General features: G+C 48.7%; 1 protein-coding gene across 2 annotated transcripts in view; it reads right to left on the bottom strand.

Moving 5' to 3' along the window:
- The window catches only part of FMN2 (formin 2), a 631532-nt gene that overhangs the window by 32777 nt on the left and 582637 nt on the right, over positions 1-16118 (bottom strand). The window lies entirely within an intron of this gene.

The raw sequence follows: 16118 nt of genomic DNA, 5'->3' as shown, positions 1-16118 counted from the left end.
TGGACGTACCCTATGGGAGGATGGTCTCATCCTAGGCTGGATAGTAAAGGGTGTTGGGGGAGTGGGTGGAGATGGTAGGAAAAGAGGAGAAGCTTAGAGAACGGGACAGGAGAGTTCAGAGAGTTGAAGGAAAGTGGAGAGAAGTGTGATGAAGCAGCTCCCTGTCAGGAGGAGCTTCAGAAGGAGAGAAACAGACAGAAAGAAGCCCCGGAGGGCAGAAGGGGTTTTTGGGGCATGGGATGTGCGGAAGCCACCCATGGGGCCCGTATCCAGTATTGGAGGGAGCAGTTCGCAGTGGAGTAACAGCCCCCGAGACTAGTGGAAAAATCAACAGACTCAGCTAGAAAGCCGCAGAGGCACCTGTAGGTGCTTCATCCACAGCCACAGTTATCTTCGCTGAAAAGGCATTCATAAGGGAGCAAGGGGGCGCAGAGAGGACGTCACCCGACAAGGTCCGCGGCTGCTGGCTTGGGACACTGACTGTGAGGTGTTGGGCAGGAGAGGCAGAAAGCCAGCACAGTGAGACAGTCAGGAGAGGCATATACTGAAAGGAGTGCTGGAAAGGTGTATCCAGATCTACCTGGGAGTTTGCTGGACCCCTCACCTGGAGGACACAGGGCCAAATGGGCATCTGCGCACCAGAACAGTGAGTAAAACTTTGGAAGCGTCGGTCCCCTGACTGAATACCACAGGTGGCGTCATGAACACTACTTTATAAACTTTATTCCCTTGTAAATATCCCTAATTGGACGCCCAGGGCCACAGACCGGGTGGCCACGGACCGGGTCACTTCCCCTTTAAGAAGCCGCCCGGTACGGAGTAACCCCATGTCCCTTGCTAGCGATCCAGGGGCACATTATGGTTTCCTATCCTGGAAGAGACCACTAACACAAAAGTGGTTAGAATGGATTATATAACCATTCCTGTTAGACAATCCCTTCAAATTCTGTACTAAAAAGCAGTGCTGTGAAAGCGATGATCCTGCCGCTGTTGGATTGCTGGGGCTTTTTTTTTTTTTTTTTATTACCAGATATAAGACTTCACATTGCACACCAATGTCGGGTAGTGTTGCTCAAAATATAAATTTCCGACCACTGTGTCTTTGGAGTGTGGAAGGAAACTGGAGTACCAGGAGGAAACCCACACAAACACAGGGAGAACATACAAACTCCTTGTATCTATTGCCTGGTTAGACCTCCATGCTGCAAAACCATATTGCTAAATGCTGGGACACAATGCTCATCTATGTGGTACAGAGGTAAAGGAGATGAAGAGCAGCTGTCACCTCCATCAATAATTGATGTCTCATCTGTTCATATGTTTATGATGTAGTATGTATATAGAAATGTTGAGTACTGTAATGCATAGTTTATTGCAATTCCTCTCTGTGGGAGTGTGGAAGAATAAGCAGCTGGAAAGAAAGGGTTATAGCTGGCCAGCCCAGACGGTGGTGGGAGGTTTTTTTATGAGAAAAAAAGAGCCAGCAGTCAGAAATGAATGGTGAAAAAGGGAGATAAGTGTTTAGTGTCAAGCTGGGTGTATGAGCAAGGAGAATAGTTTTGTGCTAGAAAGCCTGCAACATCAACTGTATTTAGATCTTAATATGTTCAGAACATCCTGAATGCCTAGAAAGTGAAAAAAAAAACAGAAAGAACTCAGTTATAATGGTAAAGCCCACAATGTAGAGCTGTGGGTTTGTTGGAACCCTGGACAGCACTGGTGAAATTGGGCAGAAGAAGCAATGTGCAGGCCAAACCTGGGTACCGTACAAAAGTGGGCTGTGTTTAATGAAGGACAGATAGTATTCTACTCATGTTTGCCATATTGCTGAACTGCTGCTAACGGGTGATGTGCCGCAACATGAAACCATTGTGATTGTATCTCTCTGTAAAACAGAAGATGTAAACATCAAGCTTTGTATACCGCCCATCTGGCCCTGACTGACAGCCCAGCTCTGAGTCAGTGTTGGGGTGTGGTTACCGCTGCCATTCAGTATGTACTGAGCGGTGACTGAAGCCACACCGTCCATGCCTCTATGACTGAAAGCTGGAGCCTGCCAATAAAGTTCATTTCTTCCCATTGGCTATGCTTTCAGTGCCAGGTGGCTTTAGAATGATATTAACCTGTAGATTAACCCCATACATGCAGACTAATAGAATTTTCCCTTTGATATCAGTAACACACCCAGAAAATACTGTTTCCCTCGTGTCACACGTCACATCTAGAGATAAGTGACTTTGCCTTTTTCGGGTCGAGTCGGGTTTCATGAAACCCGACTTTCTCAAAAGTCTGGTCGAACGAAATCGGCCGATTATCGTGAAAAGTCGAAGGCCAACTGAAACATGAAACCCAATGCAAGTCAATGGGGAAGCAAAGTCGGCAGGGAGTGGAGGACAGGAAACACACCTACAGTGCCCATTTTAATGCCAAAAACATCAATTCTTATTACTTAAGCTTGTCAACCTTAATTTACTTTATAATAATAGTTAGGCATTGAAAACTGGGGGTTATTTGGCTAAAGTTGTGGGGGGGGGTAGGGCTGGCTCCAGATTTTCGTGGGCCCTGGGCCAAAGAGTGTCACTGGGCTCTTTTAACACATGCCACAATTCATGATCCTCTGATACGGCAGAGAAATAGCGGTATAGTACAATGAAAAAGTCTTAGTTACTCACCGGTTAACGGTATTTTTCGGAGTCAATGACAGCACCACCTGAGAGAGGGGATCCGCCCTTTAGGAACAGGAAACCTACAGATACCAAAAGGGCGGCACCTCTCCCACGCATCAGTTGGATTACAGAGCACAGAGGACCACCATGGTTAATAGCAGAGAGAATTTTTTTTTTTTTTTGTCCGGCACCCAGAAAGAAATTCGGGTTAAATCAGTGTTTGCAGGATCCGCCAGAGAAAAAAACGTTACAAGCTCCGTTTTGAAATTTTTGAGGATGGTGACGGACAGCAACTTTTGGCGGATCCTCACAAAAAACGGATGTAACGGACAGCAATCTGTCACAATCCGCCATTAATGCAAGTCAATGGGAAAAAAACGGATCCTCAAAAAAAAATTGAGGATCCGTTTTTTTTCAAAACCTGGCGGATTGTGACTGATTGTAAAAAACGGAAGTGTGAAAGAGGCCTTACCCTATCATTTTTAATCTGTATATAAGGAGGACGCCTAGATAATGCCTGGATGTCGCTAACTCTGCGAGCTGAGGTTAGAGCTACCAGGAAAGCTACTTTGAGGGACAGGTTTTTTATGGAAGCTGATGAAATAGGTTCGAATGGAGCTTCCGTCATGGCCGTGAGGACTAGATTCAAGTCCCATGGCATGAATCTATCCTTCACTACCGGCCTGGATCTTCCTGCTGCTTTAATGAACCTACTGATCCAGTAATTACCCACGATGTTGCAGCTAAAGAGGGCCCCTAAGGCTGCTACTTGTACTTTAAGGGTACTAGTGGAAAGCCCCATGTCCAGACCTTTCTGAAGAAATTCTATGATCTGATTTATAGGTGTTGAACCCCAGCAATTATTCCCGAGCTCTGAAGGAATTTCTTCCAAATTTTAACATAGATTTTGGTAGTAATGGCCTTTCTACTTTTAAGAAGGGTATTAATTAAGTCTGGGGAGAAGCCTTTATCTTTTAAGAGTGCCCGCTCAAACTCCACGCCGTCAGATTTAGGCCAGCCACCTGAGGATGGAAGACTGGGCCCTGGGATAGGAGATCCGGGATGTCCGGAAGAACCCAAGGATCGGATACCGACATGGTCCTGAGGCAAGAAAACCAAGCCCTCCTGGGCCAAAATGGGGCGATGACTATAACCCTTGCTCTGTCTTTCCTGATCTTTCTCAACACCAAGGGTAGTAGCGATAGGGGAGGGAAGGCGTATGCTAGCCTGAAGTCCCACTTTATCAGAAAGGCATCTACCGCCAGGGGGTTCTCTCTGAGATTTAGGGAGCAGAATAGTCTCAATTTTCTGTTTTCTTTGGTGGCGAAGAGGTCTACCTCTGGCTGTCCCCACCTTTGCACAATCAGGTGGAAGATCGAGATGTTTAGGGACCATTCTCCTTGCCTTAGCAGATTGCGGCTTAAGAAATCTGCCATAATGTTTTCTTTCCCTTTTATGTGTAGCGCTGTCAAAGATAGAAAATGCTGCTCTGCTAGTTGGAACAACCGTTCTGCCACATTCATCAGGGGTTTGGAACGAGTCCCGCCTTGGTGGTTGATATAAGCCACGGTGACCTGATTGTCGGAGAGCACTCGGACATGATGGCCCTGCAGATACATAAGTAGCTTCTTAGCTGCCTGTTCTACTGCTGACAATTCTTTCAAATTAGATGACATATTTATCTGGTGCTGGTCCCATAGGCCCTGGACCACGACCTCACCCATATGAGCCCCCCAGCCAGAAGGGCTAGCATCCGTAGTGACTATGCGGGATATGTCGAATTCCCAGGGAACTCCTCTGGATAAATAATCCTTGTCCAGCCACCACCCTAGGGACTCCCTTGTGTTTCGGGACAAGGTTAGCTGTCCTTCTAAGTAGCCTCCGAGGATTCTTTGATGCAGTAAAACCTCGCCCTGAAGTGTTCTTGAATGAAACTGGGCCCACTGCACTGCTGGGATACAGGAGGAAAGGGAACCCAGAAGGGACATGGCTTTCCTGAGGGACATGGTGGGGTTATTGGAAGCATTTAGGACCCGATAGTGTAAGCGAACAAGCTTCTCCGGAGGCAGACGGCATTCCTGTTTCTCAGAATCTAGGATCAGGCCTAAAAACTGCTGGATTTTCATCGGCTGTAACCGAGATTTTTTGATATTCAGCAGCCATCCTAACCGCTCCAGGGCAGACATTGCTCTCTGTAGCTGTTCCGTACAATGTTTTGCCGTTTTTCCTATAATCAGGAAGTCATCTAAGTAGGGTACTACAAGAATGTCAGATTCACGTAGATGGGCCATAACTTCCGCTACTACTTTGGTAAACACACGGGGAGCGACTGCCACCCCAAAGGGGAGGGCCGCATATTGGAAATGTTCAACTGACCCATTTAACTGAACCGCCACTCTGAGGAAGCGCTGATGAGCTGCATGAATGGGTATATGGTAGTAAGCATCTTTTAAATCCAACACCACCATAAAGCAGTTTTGAAACAACAATTTTATTGTTGAATTAATTGTTTCCATTTTAAACGGGCGTATAACCAAGAATTCATTGTGCCACGGCCTCCTTCTGTGGCCGCTCCTGTATCTCGTCCTGCTGCTCTATGGGGGCTTCTGTCGTATCCATCGCTGGGCCTTCAGAAGCACCCCCGCAGCGTTGTCTCCTGCCTTTTAAGGCCTCCCTGTACCCGGGTCAGCAGGGTTCTGGCGCGGCACCTCCCCAGCATCCAAGACCCCCCCGCATGCTCCGCCTCCCCCCCGCCACGGGCACAGCGCGTCCCCCCGGACAGCCGCGCACACGCGGCGCACACTGGAAAGCCGGCCGGCACCCGACTTCCGGTTTCGGCGTCCCCGGCCCCGCCCCTTCCGCCGCGTCACTTCCGCCATGCGTCAGAGACCGCGGGAGCGCGCGGAACGGAGCCGGCAGAGCGCCCCCGGCTCCGGTGTGCCCACCGCCCCCATATGTGCCTGCCTGCGCCCGCCGACCAGGCGCGACGGCCGACCCGGACGCGGGAGGATGACCGGACCCCGGGGGGAGACTCAGGAGGGGCCTGCATACGTACCTGGTGCCCGCACTTTGGAGACGGCTGTCCACCGGACCCTATGCTCCACCTGCTCCAACCACAGCCGTGGCGACCTACCCGGCCCCACCGTGGTGCTTCCAGGGACCCCGAACTGGACCGAGGTAGGAGATCCCCCCGCTACCTGAGTCGGTCAGCCGGCCTGGGAATCCCTCGTCGACTCCATGATGGACGATCTGTAGGGATTCCTGTCTTCTAGGAACAGGAAACCAACTGATGCGTGGGAGAGGTGCCGCCCTTTTTGTATCTGTAGGTTTCCTGTTCCTAAAGGGCGGATCCCCTCTCTCAGGTGGTGCTGTCATGGACGACCGAATAAATACTTCACTTCTTACATCTCATGACTGATATCCATTTTAAATTCTCCAATAGCTCCAAAAACGGACAGTATATTACTCCATACAGTATTATGGCCACCGCATAGTGCGCCATACAGAGTAATGAGGCCCATATATTTCTCCATACAGAATCATTGGTCCCATATAATGTTTGAAACAGTATATGATGAGCTCCACATAATGCTACAGTATATGTTAGTCCCCATGGATGAAGCTCCACTGTGTTATGGGCCCAAATAATGCTCCATATATAATGGGCCCCATTTCTAATGCTCCAGTGCATAATTGGCCCTGTAAATGCTGCTCCAGTGTCTGATGTCCACCTTTGAAATGCTCCAGTGTATGGTGGGCCTCATATATCATTCTCCAGAGTATAGTGCTCCCCAAAAATAGCTGTCTCAACATTGAAAACAATTAAATAAGTCTCCTCGCTAGGGAATCCCTGTACTAGTCTGGACTCCTCCTCGTCCCCATCTTCCATCTCACTGCACTTGGACTGTTTAGGCAGAGGGCGTACAGACATGATGTCATTGCACTCTCTGACCAGAATGTCACTGTCAGGAAACGCGGAAGACGTCACAGCGGTGGAGCAGGGAGAGGCAAGTATTTCAACTTTGCAAATGCTGTGATCCTGAGCAAGCAGAGGGGGCCCACTCATTGGCGCCGGCACTGGCACAGGGCCCCTCATAGTCCGGCGGTGTGTCTGACGGCGGGTGGGCCCTCATGGCGGTGTGTCTGATGGCGAGTGGGCCCTCCCACCGGCAGAGACACTTTTGCGTACTATGAGGGGCCCTGTGCCAGTGCCGTCACCCATGAGTATGCCCCCCCATCTGCTCAAGGAACCTGCACTTTCATCTGCACCTTCCACTTTGTCACCGTGTAAGGTGGTATAGTATGTGGGAAGGGGAACCTGAGTTTCATCAGGGTCAGATTCTGGCTGTGTAGAGTACAAGGAGAATGTAGTAGTCTGGGTCAATGTACCAGCAGAATCATCTAGCAGTGGCTGGGCATCAGTGCACTTGTGGCACCCCCAGGAGTATGGTCACCACAGTGGCATTACCTTCCTCCTAGGGAGTGTGATGTCATGCTTGGGAGCAACAAAGGATCTCTCTAGCAGTTAAACCAACACACAATACAGTGCCCACTCCAGGCCAGCAGGGAGACCTCTGAACCCGACTGCTGAGGAGCTGCTCTCTGTGGTCAGGAGGGGGTAAGTTAGGGCAGTCTGTGAAGGGAAGGGGAAGTGAGAAGGGGAGCTGGAGGATGAGCAGAGTTAAGGCTCACTCCTAACTGGAGCACATGGTCCTGCAGCAGAAACTGGAGGAAGTAGTAGCTGTAAATGCTCTGTTCCCAACTAAGGCTTGGAGGCCCCAGCAGTGACGTGTGTGAGCCAGAAGGAAAAGGATATGGCTGCCTGCCATACGAGAAAGTTCCAAAAGAGAGTCAACAGGGGGAACTTCAGTACTGCGAGTACCTCAGATAAGCGCTAGAATGGAGGCCACATTACCTATTTGCAGAGAGAGAATTCCAAATTTGCTTCCAGGCTGACCAACTCCTTCTTCATCTGTACTCTGGGTCCTGGACGGCACTTACCAAGTACAGGTAAAGGAACTGCACGACTGTGTCTGTCATCTTTCTACTGCGCCCGGTGCATGGCTCTGCTACATTCTGCACTGCACACCATCTACCAACTCTTTCATCTGCCCTGCGACTACGGCCCTACCTGTGCAGGGCTTCTACATCTTAGCTGCACCACAACATTTGTCCCAGAGAAGCGACACTGCAGCGCGGGTCAATCTGATCAGAAACCACAGGTATCATTCACCTATAAACGTTATTCACCCCTTTGCATGGACGCCCAGGGCCACGGAACGGGTCATCACCACCAACGTGACACATCCCTCTGAGACACTGGCCCGGTACCGATTAACCCCACTGCCCTGGCTGGCCACCCACACTCCATGTCAGATTCATCTTGGACTGAGTTAATTCACGATTTGACTTGATAACCCAGGCATGGTATGATAGAGTTACATGGACTAATGTGAAGTGTGGCCTGCTGCATCATTCACTTTTGGTGGGGGTGAAGGACACAAGGAAAGGGGTTCTTCCTGACCAGGAGCCAGCACTTGACAACTCAGTGCTTGCATTTTTTTAAACTTCAGAAGAGGAGGGCATATTTGCTGGAGTCTGTTTCGGCAATGTAAGCCAAAACCAGTTCCTGATGCTCTGGCTTTAAATGCGGTTAACCTACTCCCAGAAAAGGTAGCTTTACAGGAGTTCCGGAGCCAGACTATGATGCAGGCTCAACATCTCCTGCCTTAGCTGCTATTCTGCTTTTGCCACTACCAGCAGATGCACCACCACCATCAGCACCAAACCCAAAATAACATCAGATATATGGTACTGTATCATAAGCGTACAGCTCTATACAGTCAAAGGATGGTTGTCAATCTCCCTATATATACCATTGTTATGGAAATATATATGTATATGTATTTCATCTAGATCTCACTTGCCTGCTATAGGCTATATGCTATATACTCTTATATACTCATATGCACACAGATACATATTCACAGTTTGAACCTTGTAACTAGTTGGTGGAAATGACCTGCTACCCCCCCCATGAACCAGTCTGGGGAGCTGATGTTAACTCATGATAGCATTGTCTTGTGACATTTGTCCCAGACATACAGAAGAGAAAGTAACGACAGATGGTCCAAGCCGATATTGGAGTCTTGCTGACATTGTAAGACAAGGGACAGTAGATCATATGATGTCTAAGTCACCTCAGGTTGGACACCCATATATGTTCATGTATTTAAACTGACCAATTAGATAAGAAGTTCAGCCTTTATGTTAATGAGTAACCACTCCTTTGTACGAACGGATAAAAAACAAGTATATTCAATAAACTTCCAGAGTTCTGCTGGAAAGGATTGCTGCTAACTAGGCTTGGCGTCTTTCTTTCCTTGAGCCTTCAATAAGACTCTGTGTAATTAGGACAGGCCGCAGCACACACAGAGATATATATCTATATCAATCAAAAATCCATCACAAGTGGCGCACCAGACGCGAGGCTGTGGACGAAAACGCACGGGGATCCTGCTGACCGGAGAGGACAGAGGTGCCGGCCAAGGCCTTGGCTCATGGGAACGGAGATTTGCGCAACTCCTTAAGTAAGGTAAGAAAATCTAGTTATCTTATCTGAATGTTCCCTGTGCCCAGTCTGGGTCAGCAACTCTAGCCGGTCAGTGTGGTCACCAAACCCAGGTAGTGTAAAAAAGTCCATGCTCTTATCCAAACCCTGGGATAAGCTAAGTGTCTGCTGTGGTCCTGTGTGTCTAGATCTGGGAGAGAGTTGGTGAAAACACGGTGACTGATTTGTGCTTGTGGTTGCTGAGAAACCGATAGCAAGACATTGAATCTCTCTGACTAAATTAAATCATGTCCCCGCACCACGCGGAGGTTTTGACTTAGACGGGATATCACAGGTGAATTCCTCTGGGTAAGTTGTCACGGTCCCCGCACACATACACGGAGGTGTCAGCTTCAAGAAGGTAACACATGTGAATCCCTCGGCTGTCACAGCTCCCGCACACATGCGGATGCTGGCAGACTGGAGAGATATTACAGACTGATCACTGGAGAGATTACCACGGTCCCCGGGTGCACAAGGAGGGGTGATAATCTAGTGGGATATCATGGCTCCCGTCTCCCACGACGGAGGGTGATACATCCCGGTGCTAACCAAAGCGCCACGGGTGATTGGCAGTTATCGGTTGTCAGCGGCTGTTTGACATACGAGTCACAAAACAAGGGCTTCGATCTCTCCCCGGACGTCTATATGTACATCAACCTGTTTTTTTCACTGCTGATTTCCACAAAGATCTGAAGCAGAAAAAGTTTTTTCTTCTTTCTTGTACACTTCCTCTTTTTGCCTACAGGGTGTGCCCCTGATATATATATATATATTTTTCATATTGTCATATTTTGTACTCTGCTTTTCCCTATTTTATGTTTTATCTTGCATTTTTGGTGGAGATTTTTATTCTTGTTACTGTAGTGTGAGAATTTTCGGGAAAGCTGGGTCTTTTGAACATATCACTGTAGTCTCAGTCTGCTTTTTGGTTTCCATTGTTCTCAGAGAATTTTACTGAGAGACGCAGGCATAGAAAGAGGAAGTGGGGAAAGAGGAAGTGGGTGCATGTTCTGCATTCTGCACTAACACTTTTTATTGTTGGAGGTTGTACTGATTTTTGGATTTTTATTTTATTTTCGGAGTGTTTTTCCAAGGTTTACCAACTTCTTGACTGTACCTTTTTGTTTTTCTTTCTTTTCTTCCCTCCGTTTTCCCTGAGTTGATTGGTTTTTGATTTGCCTGAGTGGTTCTTTTTAAAGTTTATATATTTTTTGATTTTATCAACTTTTTGGTTTTTATCCTTTTAAAATCTTTTAAGGAAAAAGAAAAAGAAAATCATTTTCCCTTTTTATCTCTTTTAGTTTTCTTCCACTTTTTTATGACATTTTATCAATGTTTAGTTTTTAGTTTTCACTTCTTTCTTTCAGTTTTTGTTAAAAAGAGAATTTGGTTATTCCTGTGTATTCTTGTCAATTTTGATTTTCCATTTTTGTTTCCACTACTTTTGAAGTTTTTTACTAAATATTTTGGTTTTGTTTTTCCTTCCTTTTTAAGCAAGTTAAAAGGGGTTGCAAAGTTTTTAAAGTTTTGATCACTTTTTTTCAGTTTTTAGAACAGACCAAGTATGTGGTTTTGCAAGAACAGTTTTTCGTAAAAGCTGTAGCATGGCATAATGTATTGAAAAGAAAAAGGGAAGTTTAGCTAGTGAATCTGAATTGCCGCCTGCATTTCTTAAAGTGACAGCGGATTTTACAGCGTAGAAGGTGCTGAAAGTTAGTGTGACAAGGAAAAGGATTATTTTTTACGTGTACAAAAAGTGTTTTCAGCGGCATTCAAATCTGTGCCGTCTGAGAGGAACCACAGATTTAAGCATGCCTTCTGTGACAGCAGAAAAGGGGAAGCAGTCCGCTCCCCCCACCATCTCCTCTCTCCCAACTCTTCCCTCCTCCCATCTCTCTCACCTCTCTCCTCCCACTACCTCCGCTATTCTCACTCCCACCTCCTCTCTATCATCTATTTTCCCACCTATACATCCCTCGTCATCTCTCTCTCTCCTCTCTATCTTCTAGACCCCCGCCTATCTCTTCCCCTTCTCTCTCTCTCATCTCTCCTCCCTTCTCCACCTTCCTCACCAGCACCCATCTCTCATCCTCCCTCATCCCCTTGTCTTCACTCTCTCCCCCTCTTTCATCTCCTCCCCACTCTCCTCCGCTATCTCTCACTTCTCTCTCCTGTTCCCTTCCCTGCTTCTCTCGCTCTTCTTCCCCTCCACCTCTCCGTTCATCGTCACCAGCTGGTCCAGTGCCAGATCCAGACAATGAGGTGTCCCTATCTCCACAGGGCACCCTCTCTAAAGAGACAGCTATGACACCTGGAGAGGAAAGTGGATCACTCCTCACACACAACAACACAGGTGCCCTCCCGATACAACAGCTAGCAGAAGGGAGGTGTGGGCCATCAGAGACTGCACCTGCTAAGTCTGAGACTGAAGATCCTATGTGCCAGACGGAGCTACAGTCTCGGGGGGGGGAAGTACCCACACACACAAGACAAACACAATGGCACGTTTCCTCCTCTGATGAATATGAAGAGGGGATTATGCTGCATAGTACTAGGGGAAACTCACAGACAAAAAGAAGGCAGGGGCAGATAGAGCCAGAACTCTTACACTATGTGCCCTTCACCCCTAGTCAGGTGTTCAGTATTCTAAGAACTCTGCCAGACCCAGATATGGACCCCATGCCATTTTACTGAAGAATGCAGCAGAGCCAGCAGACATATGCTGTAACCTGGAGTGATCTCTGGTCGATAATGGAGATAAAAGCAGGTGAAACACTCTGCCCAATCATGAAGGAACACTTCAAGCTTCCATCAGAATTAGATGTGCATTCCTGGGAATCAGGATCATAGCTAATTGAACAGCTCAGAGAGTGGGCCAAAACCAGACAAGCACTCAGCCTGCATAACAGTGAGGCAAGTATTCCAAGTTTTAGGCTTCACTATTCATGATCAGATACACGGACAAATGTTGGCACAGGCCTTTGTGCACGGACTACGAGAACCAATCAAGAAAATACTGATAGTGGCCAGGCCTGAGTACGGGACAATAGCAGAAGATGTCCTGCTTACAGTAGCCAGAAGAATTGAGTCCCTCCCAGGAGTGCGGAGGACAGGCCCTCCTGTGGTGGCCACTGACATGGAGGAGCAACTATCACACAGAGTTAGGAGAGCTGGCAGGTGTTTCAACTGTGGCAACTTTGGCCATTTCCGGAACCAGTGCATGGCACCCTGGCAACCCAGGTCATCACGCAGAGGAATAGGCCAAGAAAGAAACACAGAAAACAATGAAGAACCCTGTCCATAGGGCAGAGGCAAACCAGGTCCGCCAGATGCCACGCCTCTGACAGGTGAAACCCCATCAGCGGACCCAATACCTCAAATCACTGGGGGCTGTCATATTTTTCCTTGTGGACACTGGTGCAGTCAGAAGTGAAAATCCCTTACCCCACCAGTCTATCAGAACACTCTGTGGCTTGTATGGGGATTAAAGGTCAAGACAGATGTTCCCCAGCTTGCGAGCCCCTGAGCATGTGAACACTGCCAGGACACTCCATCCTGTTCCAGTTTACGGTGGAGACCTGCCCACCCCACCTGATGAGTGCAGACCTACTGCAGGAACTGAAGGTGACCAAAGTGTCCCATGAAAATGTGACCTTGACCTCTTCTCCACCCCAGGCCCAGGAAGAATCAATCATGCCCATGCTGATGGCCCTACAAGAGCCTCACTCGAACAACCGGTGCAAGCCTACCCAAGGAGGTGCTGGACATAGCACCCGGAAGCCTATGGCCCAAGGGAGACTTCAAGTTGCGCCAGTGCGAATGTCACTCCAAGTCTGGAACCCAGGATACTCAGAGGGCATCCGCCGCTCACCACCCAGAGCTAATCTGTCTCTGACCAACTGGAGGTCTGAGTGCAACTGCTGTTCAAGAAACGGCCTAAGAATTTTGGCATGGGCCAGGAAAACTCTCAACCCAGAAGGACCACACCCGCTTCGTGAAATGGCTGCACTGCTTCCGGCTCCATCGCCAGAGGATCATCTTGGACAAGATTCTGAAGGTGCTTCCTGAAGTTAATACAGGCCCTGGACCAGAAGACAGCCACTCAGCCCCTCAAGCTGGTTAACAAATGCAGACCTGAGATCAAGCTGGGTGAAAGGAACGGCTGCTGGCTGGTAAAGAAGACGCCCCAGCAAAAAAAACCCCTGCGAGAGCAAGAAAGCTCAGCTGGACATCATCTCTGATGAAGAGGACCCCAGTGTACCGGCTTTTTTCCTGCCAGCCCTGTGCCAGAAGATGGGAGTCACTCAGGGCACTGTGAAGAGCAAGGCCATATTGAGCCGCCACACCCACGGGAATCATCATGCAGTCCCAGATTTTCTCGATCAAGAGGAAGACTGTGAAAGGAAAATCAGACTGGGTTGAATAGTGTATAACCTGAGGGCTGTGAGAGAAGCAACCGTGTTTGAAATCCCAGTTGTGCCAGATCTGCACACTCTGCTGACAAACGTGCCAGCCACAGCAACGGTGCTCACGGCAATGGATCTGCCCAAAGCTCCCCTCAATGTTCCCCCTCACCTGGACGACCAGTTCCTGAGAACGCACAAGGGGGGTGCAGAACAAATGGACAGTGATGCCCAAGAGGGCCCAGAACAGCCTTTCACAGCTCGCCAGAGCATTGTCCTCCATCCCCGTCAACTGGATTGCGGAGCATGCAGAAGTCATCGACATCGCTACCTGCACAGCGCTTTCCATGTCTCCTCTACTCTGCCTGACGGAGCAGCAACGTAAGTTCTGCAAAAACAGAGTCCAGTGGTGTCAAAAGCAATTTCCTGAAGACAGCGTATCGCCCACTAGATGAAACAGTTGACAGATGACTGACCGGGGGACCGCAGAGGAGAAGATGGCTCCCTCAACAAATCCGAAGATGCAGGCCTTCCTTGGTCTAGTCTCGTACTGCAGGACTTGGATCCCTGGTGCTCCAGGCTTAATGCAGCCTCTGTACAATTGCATCAACGCATAGCAGCCTTCGTCTCGTACAGGAAACTGAAAGACTTCATGGACTCTGCGCCAGCTCTAGGCCTCACTGACTACGAGAAGCCATCCTGTCTTTGTGGAACAGAAAAGGAAGGACAAAGATGGAGAAGGTCATGCTACTGGTGTCTTAAAACAGACCCATGGAGGAAAACCAGAGGCCTCCAGAATACCTCTCAGCTGGCCTGGATCCAGTTGCAAGGGGGGGCCCTCCTGCATGAAAACAATATCTGCAGCACACGCCCTCCTGACAAGGCGGCTCTCCACCACTCTTCAGTGCTCTCAGCCGTTACCTGTCTCTACTCCCACTTCCAAGGGGGATGCGGATATGGACCCTCAGATGAAAAACCTGCAACATACCATAGATGGCTCCAGTTTTGCAAATGATGAAGGAAGGTTCCATGCAGGCTGTGCAGTGACCAGCAATCAAGACATCCTATGGTCCAGAAGTTTGTCAGCCAAGAGCCCAAGAAGCGGAACTGATAGAGCTGACGAAAGGCCTGTCAGATTGCGAAGAACAAAACTTCCAGGTACTCGCATGGCATAGCACACGACTTCGGACCCATCTGGGCCGCAAGAGACTTCATCACAGCAAGCGGGTCAACCGTGAAGCACCATGGAGCCATCAGAGACCTGCTGGACGCTCTTCAACTACTAAAAGTGGTAGCAGTGTTGAAGGTCAAGACACACGAAAAACAGAACACAGTAGAAACACGGAGCATCAACATGGCAGACGTGGCAGCCAAAGAAGCAGCCAGAGGAAGACAATATGGAAAATAGGAGAGGTCGTAGAGCCGGACGGCTACTACATGATGACTGAAGACGAGAAAACCTGGAAAACAGAAGTCAATGGGAAAACCGGTGAAGACGCCATCTCTGAATTGGACAGAAGTGCTACCTACTCCTCCACCAGCCAATGAGCTGAATCACTTCCAGGATGAAGACTCTGACGTGGATATGAATTCTGAGGCAGAAGAATGGTGCCCATCTTTACCAGAAAGGACGTATTTGATGGAGAACATTCCAGAAGTTTGTCCTCCACCACCCTCTCGTGGGGAAGCTTCTTCTCCAGCACAGTCCTACGGTCAGCAGTCCATGGCAACACTTACCCTGTCCCCCCGAGAAGAGCTGCATGAGTCCGAAGGTATCCCAAGGCTACAACAGTTTGACCTTCCCCCTCATCCCCGGAGAATGCCGGCTGGATCTGTACCAATGCAAAGAGTCCCAAGTCCTCCTCTGACACAGTCTAACCCAAGTCTTCATACAGAGGGAGGGGGAGACGCCGCGGCACGGACATAGACAAAACCTCAGCCAAAATCCGACAATCAGCTCAGAGAATGTCAATAACCACAACCCAGTCACTAACCCTGAGAAAATGACTTCCTGAAACCTGTACAAGAAGTAGCAGGATCAAACTCGGAAGGAGAAGGAAAGCTGGATGCTACAAGGCAAAGCACTGGGCTCCAAGAAACCTGTCTACCTCAAATGTCTACCTCAAACGTCTACCTCAAAGTATGTACCCTAAGGTGGTTCAATGGGCACATGGCCCCGCACAGAATTGAAGACACAGATGAATGACCTGATTGGACTCAACTCACACCTTAACAGCCAAATTCCCAGCAACTGTTTGGCCTCCGACAAATTCAACATTGGACAAGCGGGAAAGGTTCCCCCACGCCATCCGGCCTGAAGATTTCCCAGTAAGAAACCGGTTGGCGAAGACTACTGCAAAGAAGTTACTCTCAAAGCTAGTGTGCAGATATGGGGGTTCCAGAAGCGATAGCAAGTGATTAGGGATCCACATACAC

This window comes from Dendrobates tinctorius, unplaced genomic scaffold (assembly GCF_039654945.1).
Source record: "Dendrobates tinctorius isolate UK_male_01 unplaced genomic scaffold, ASM3965494v1 ptg000293l, whole genome shotgun sequence".
NCBI lineage: Eukaryota > Metazoa > Chordata > Amphibia > Anura > Dendrobatidae > Dendrobates > Dendrobates tinctorius.
This window is presented reverse-complemented; position numbering and strand designations above follow the sequence as displayed.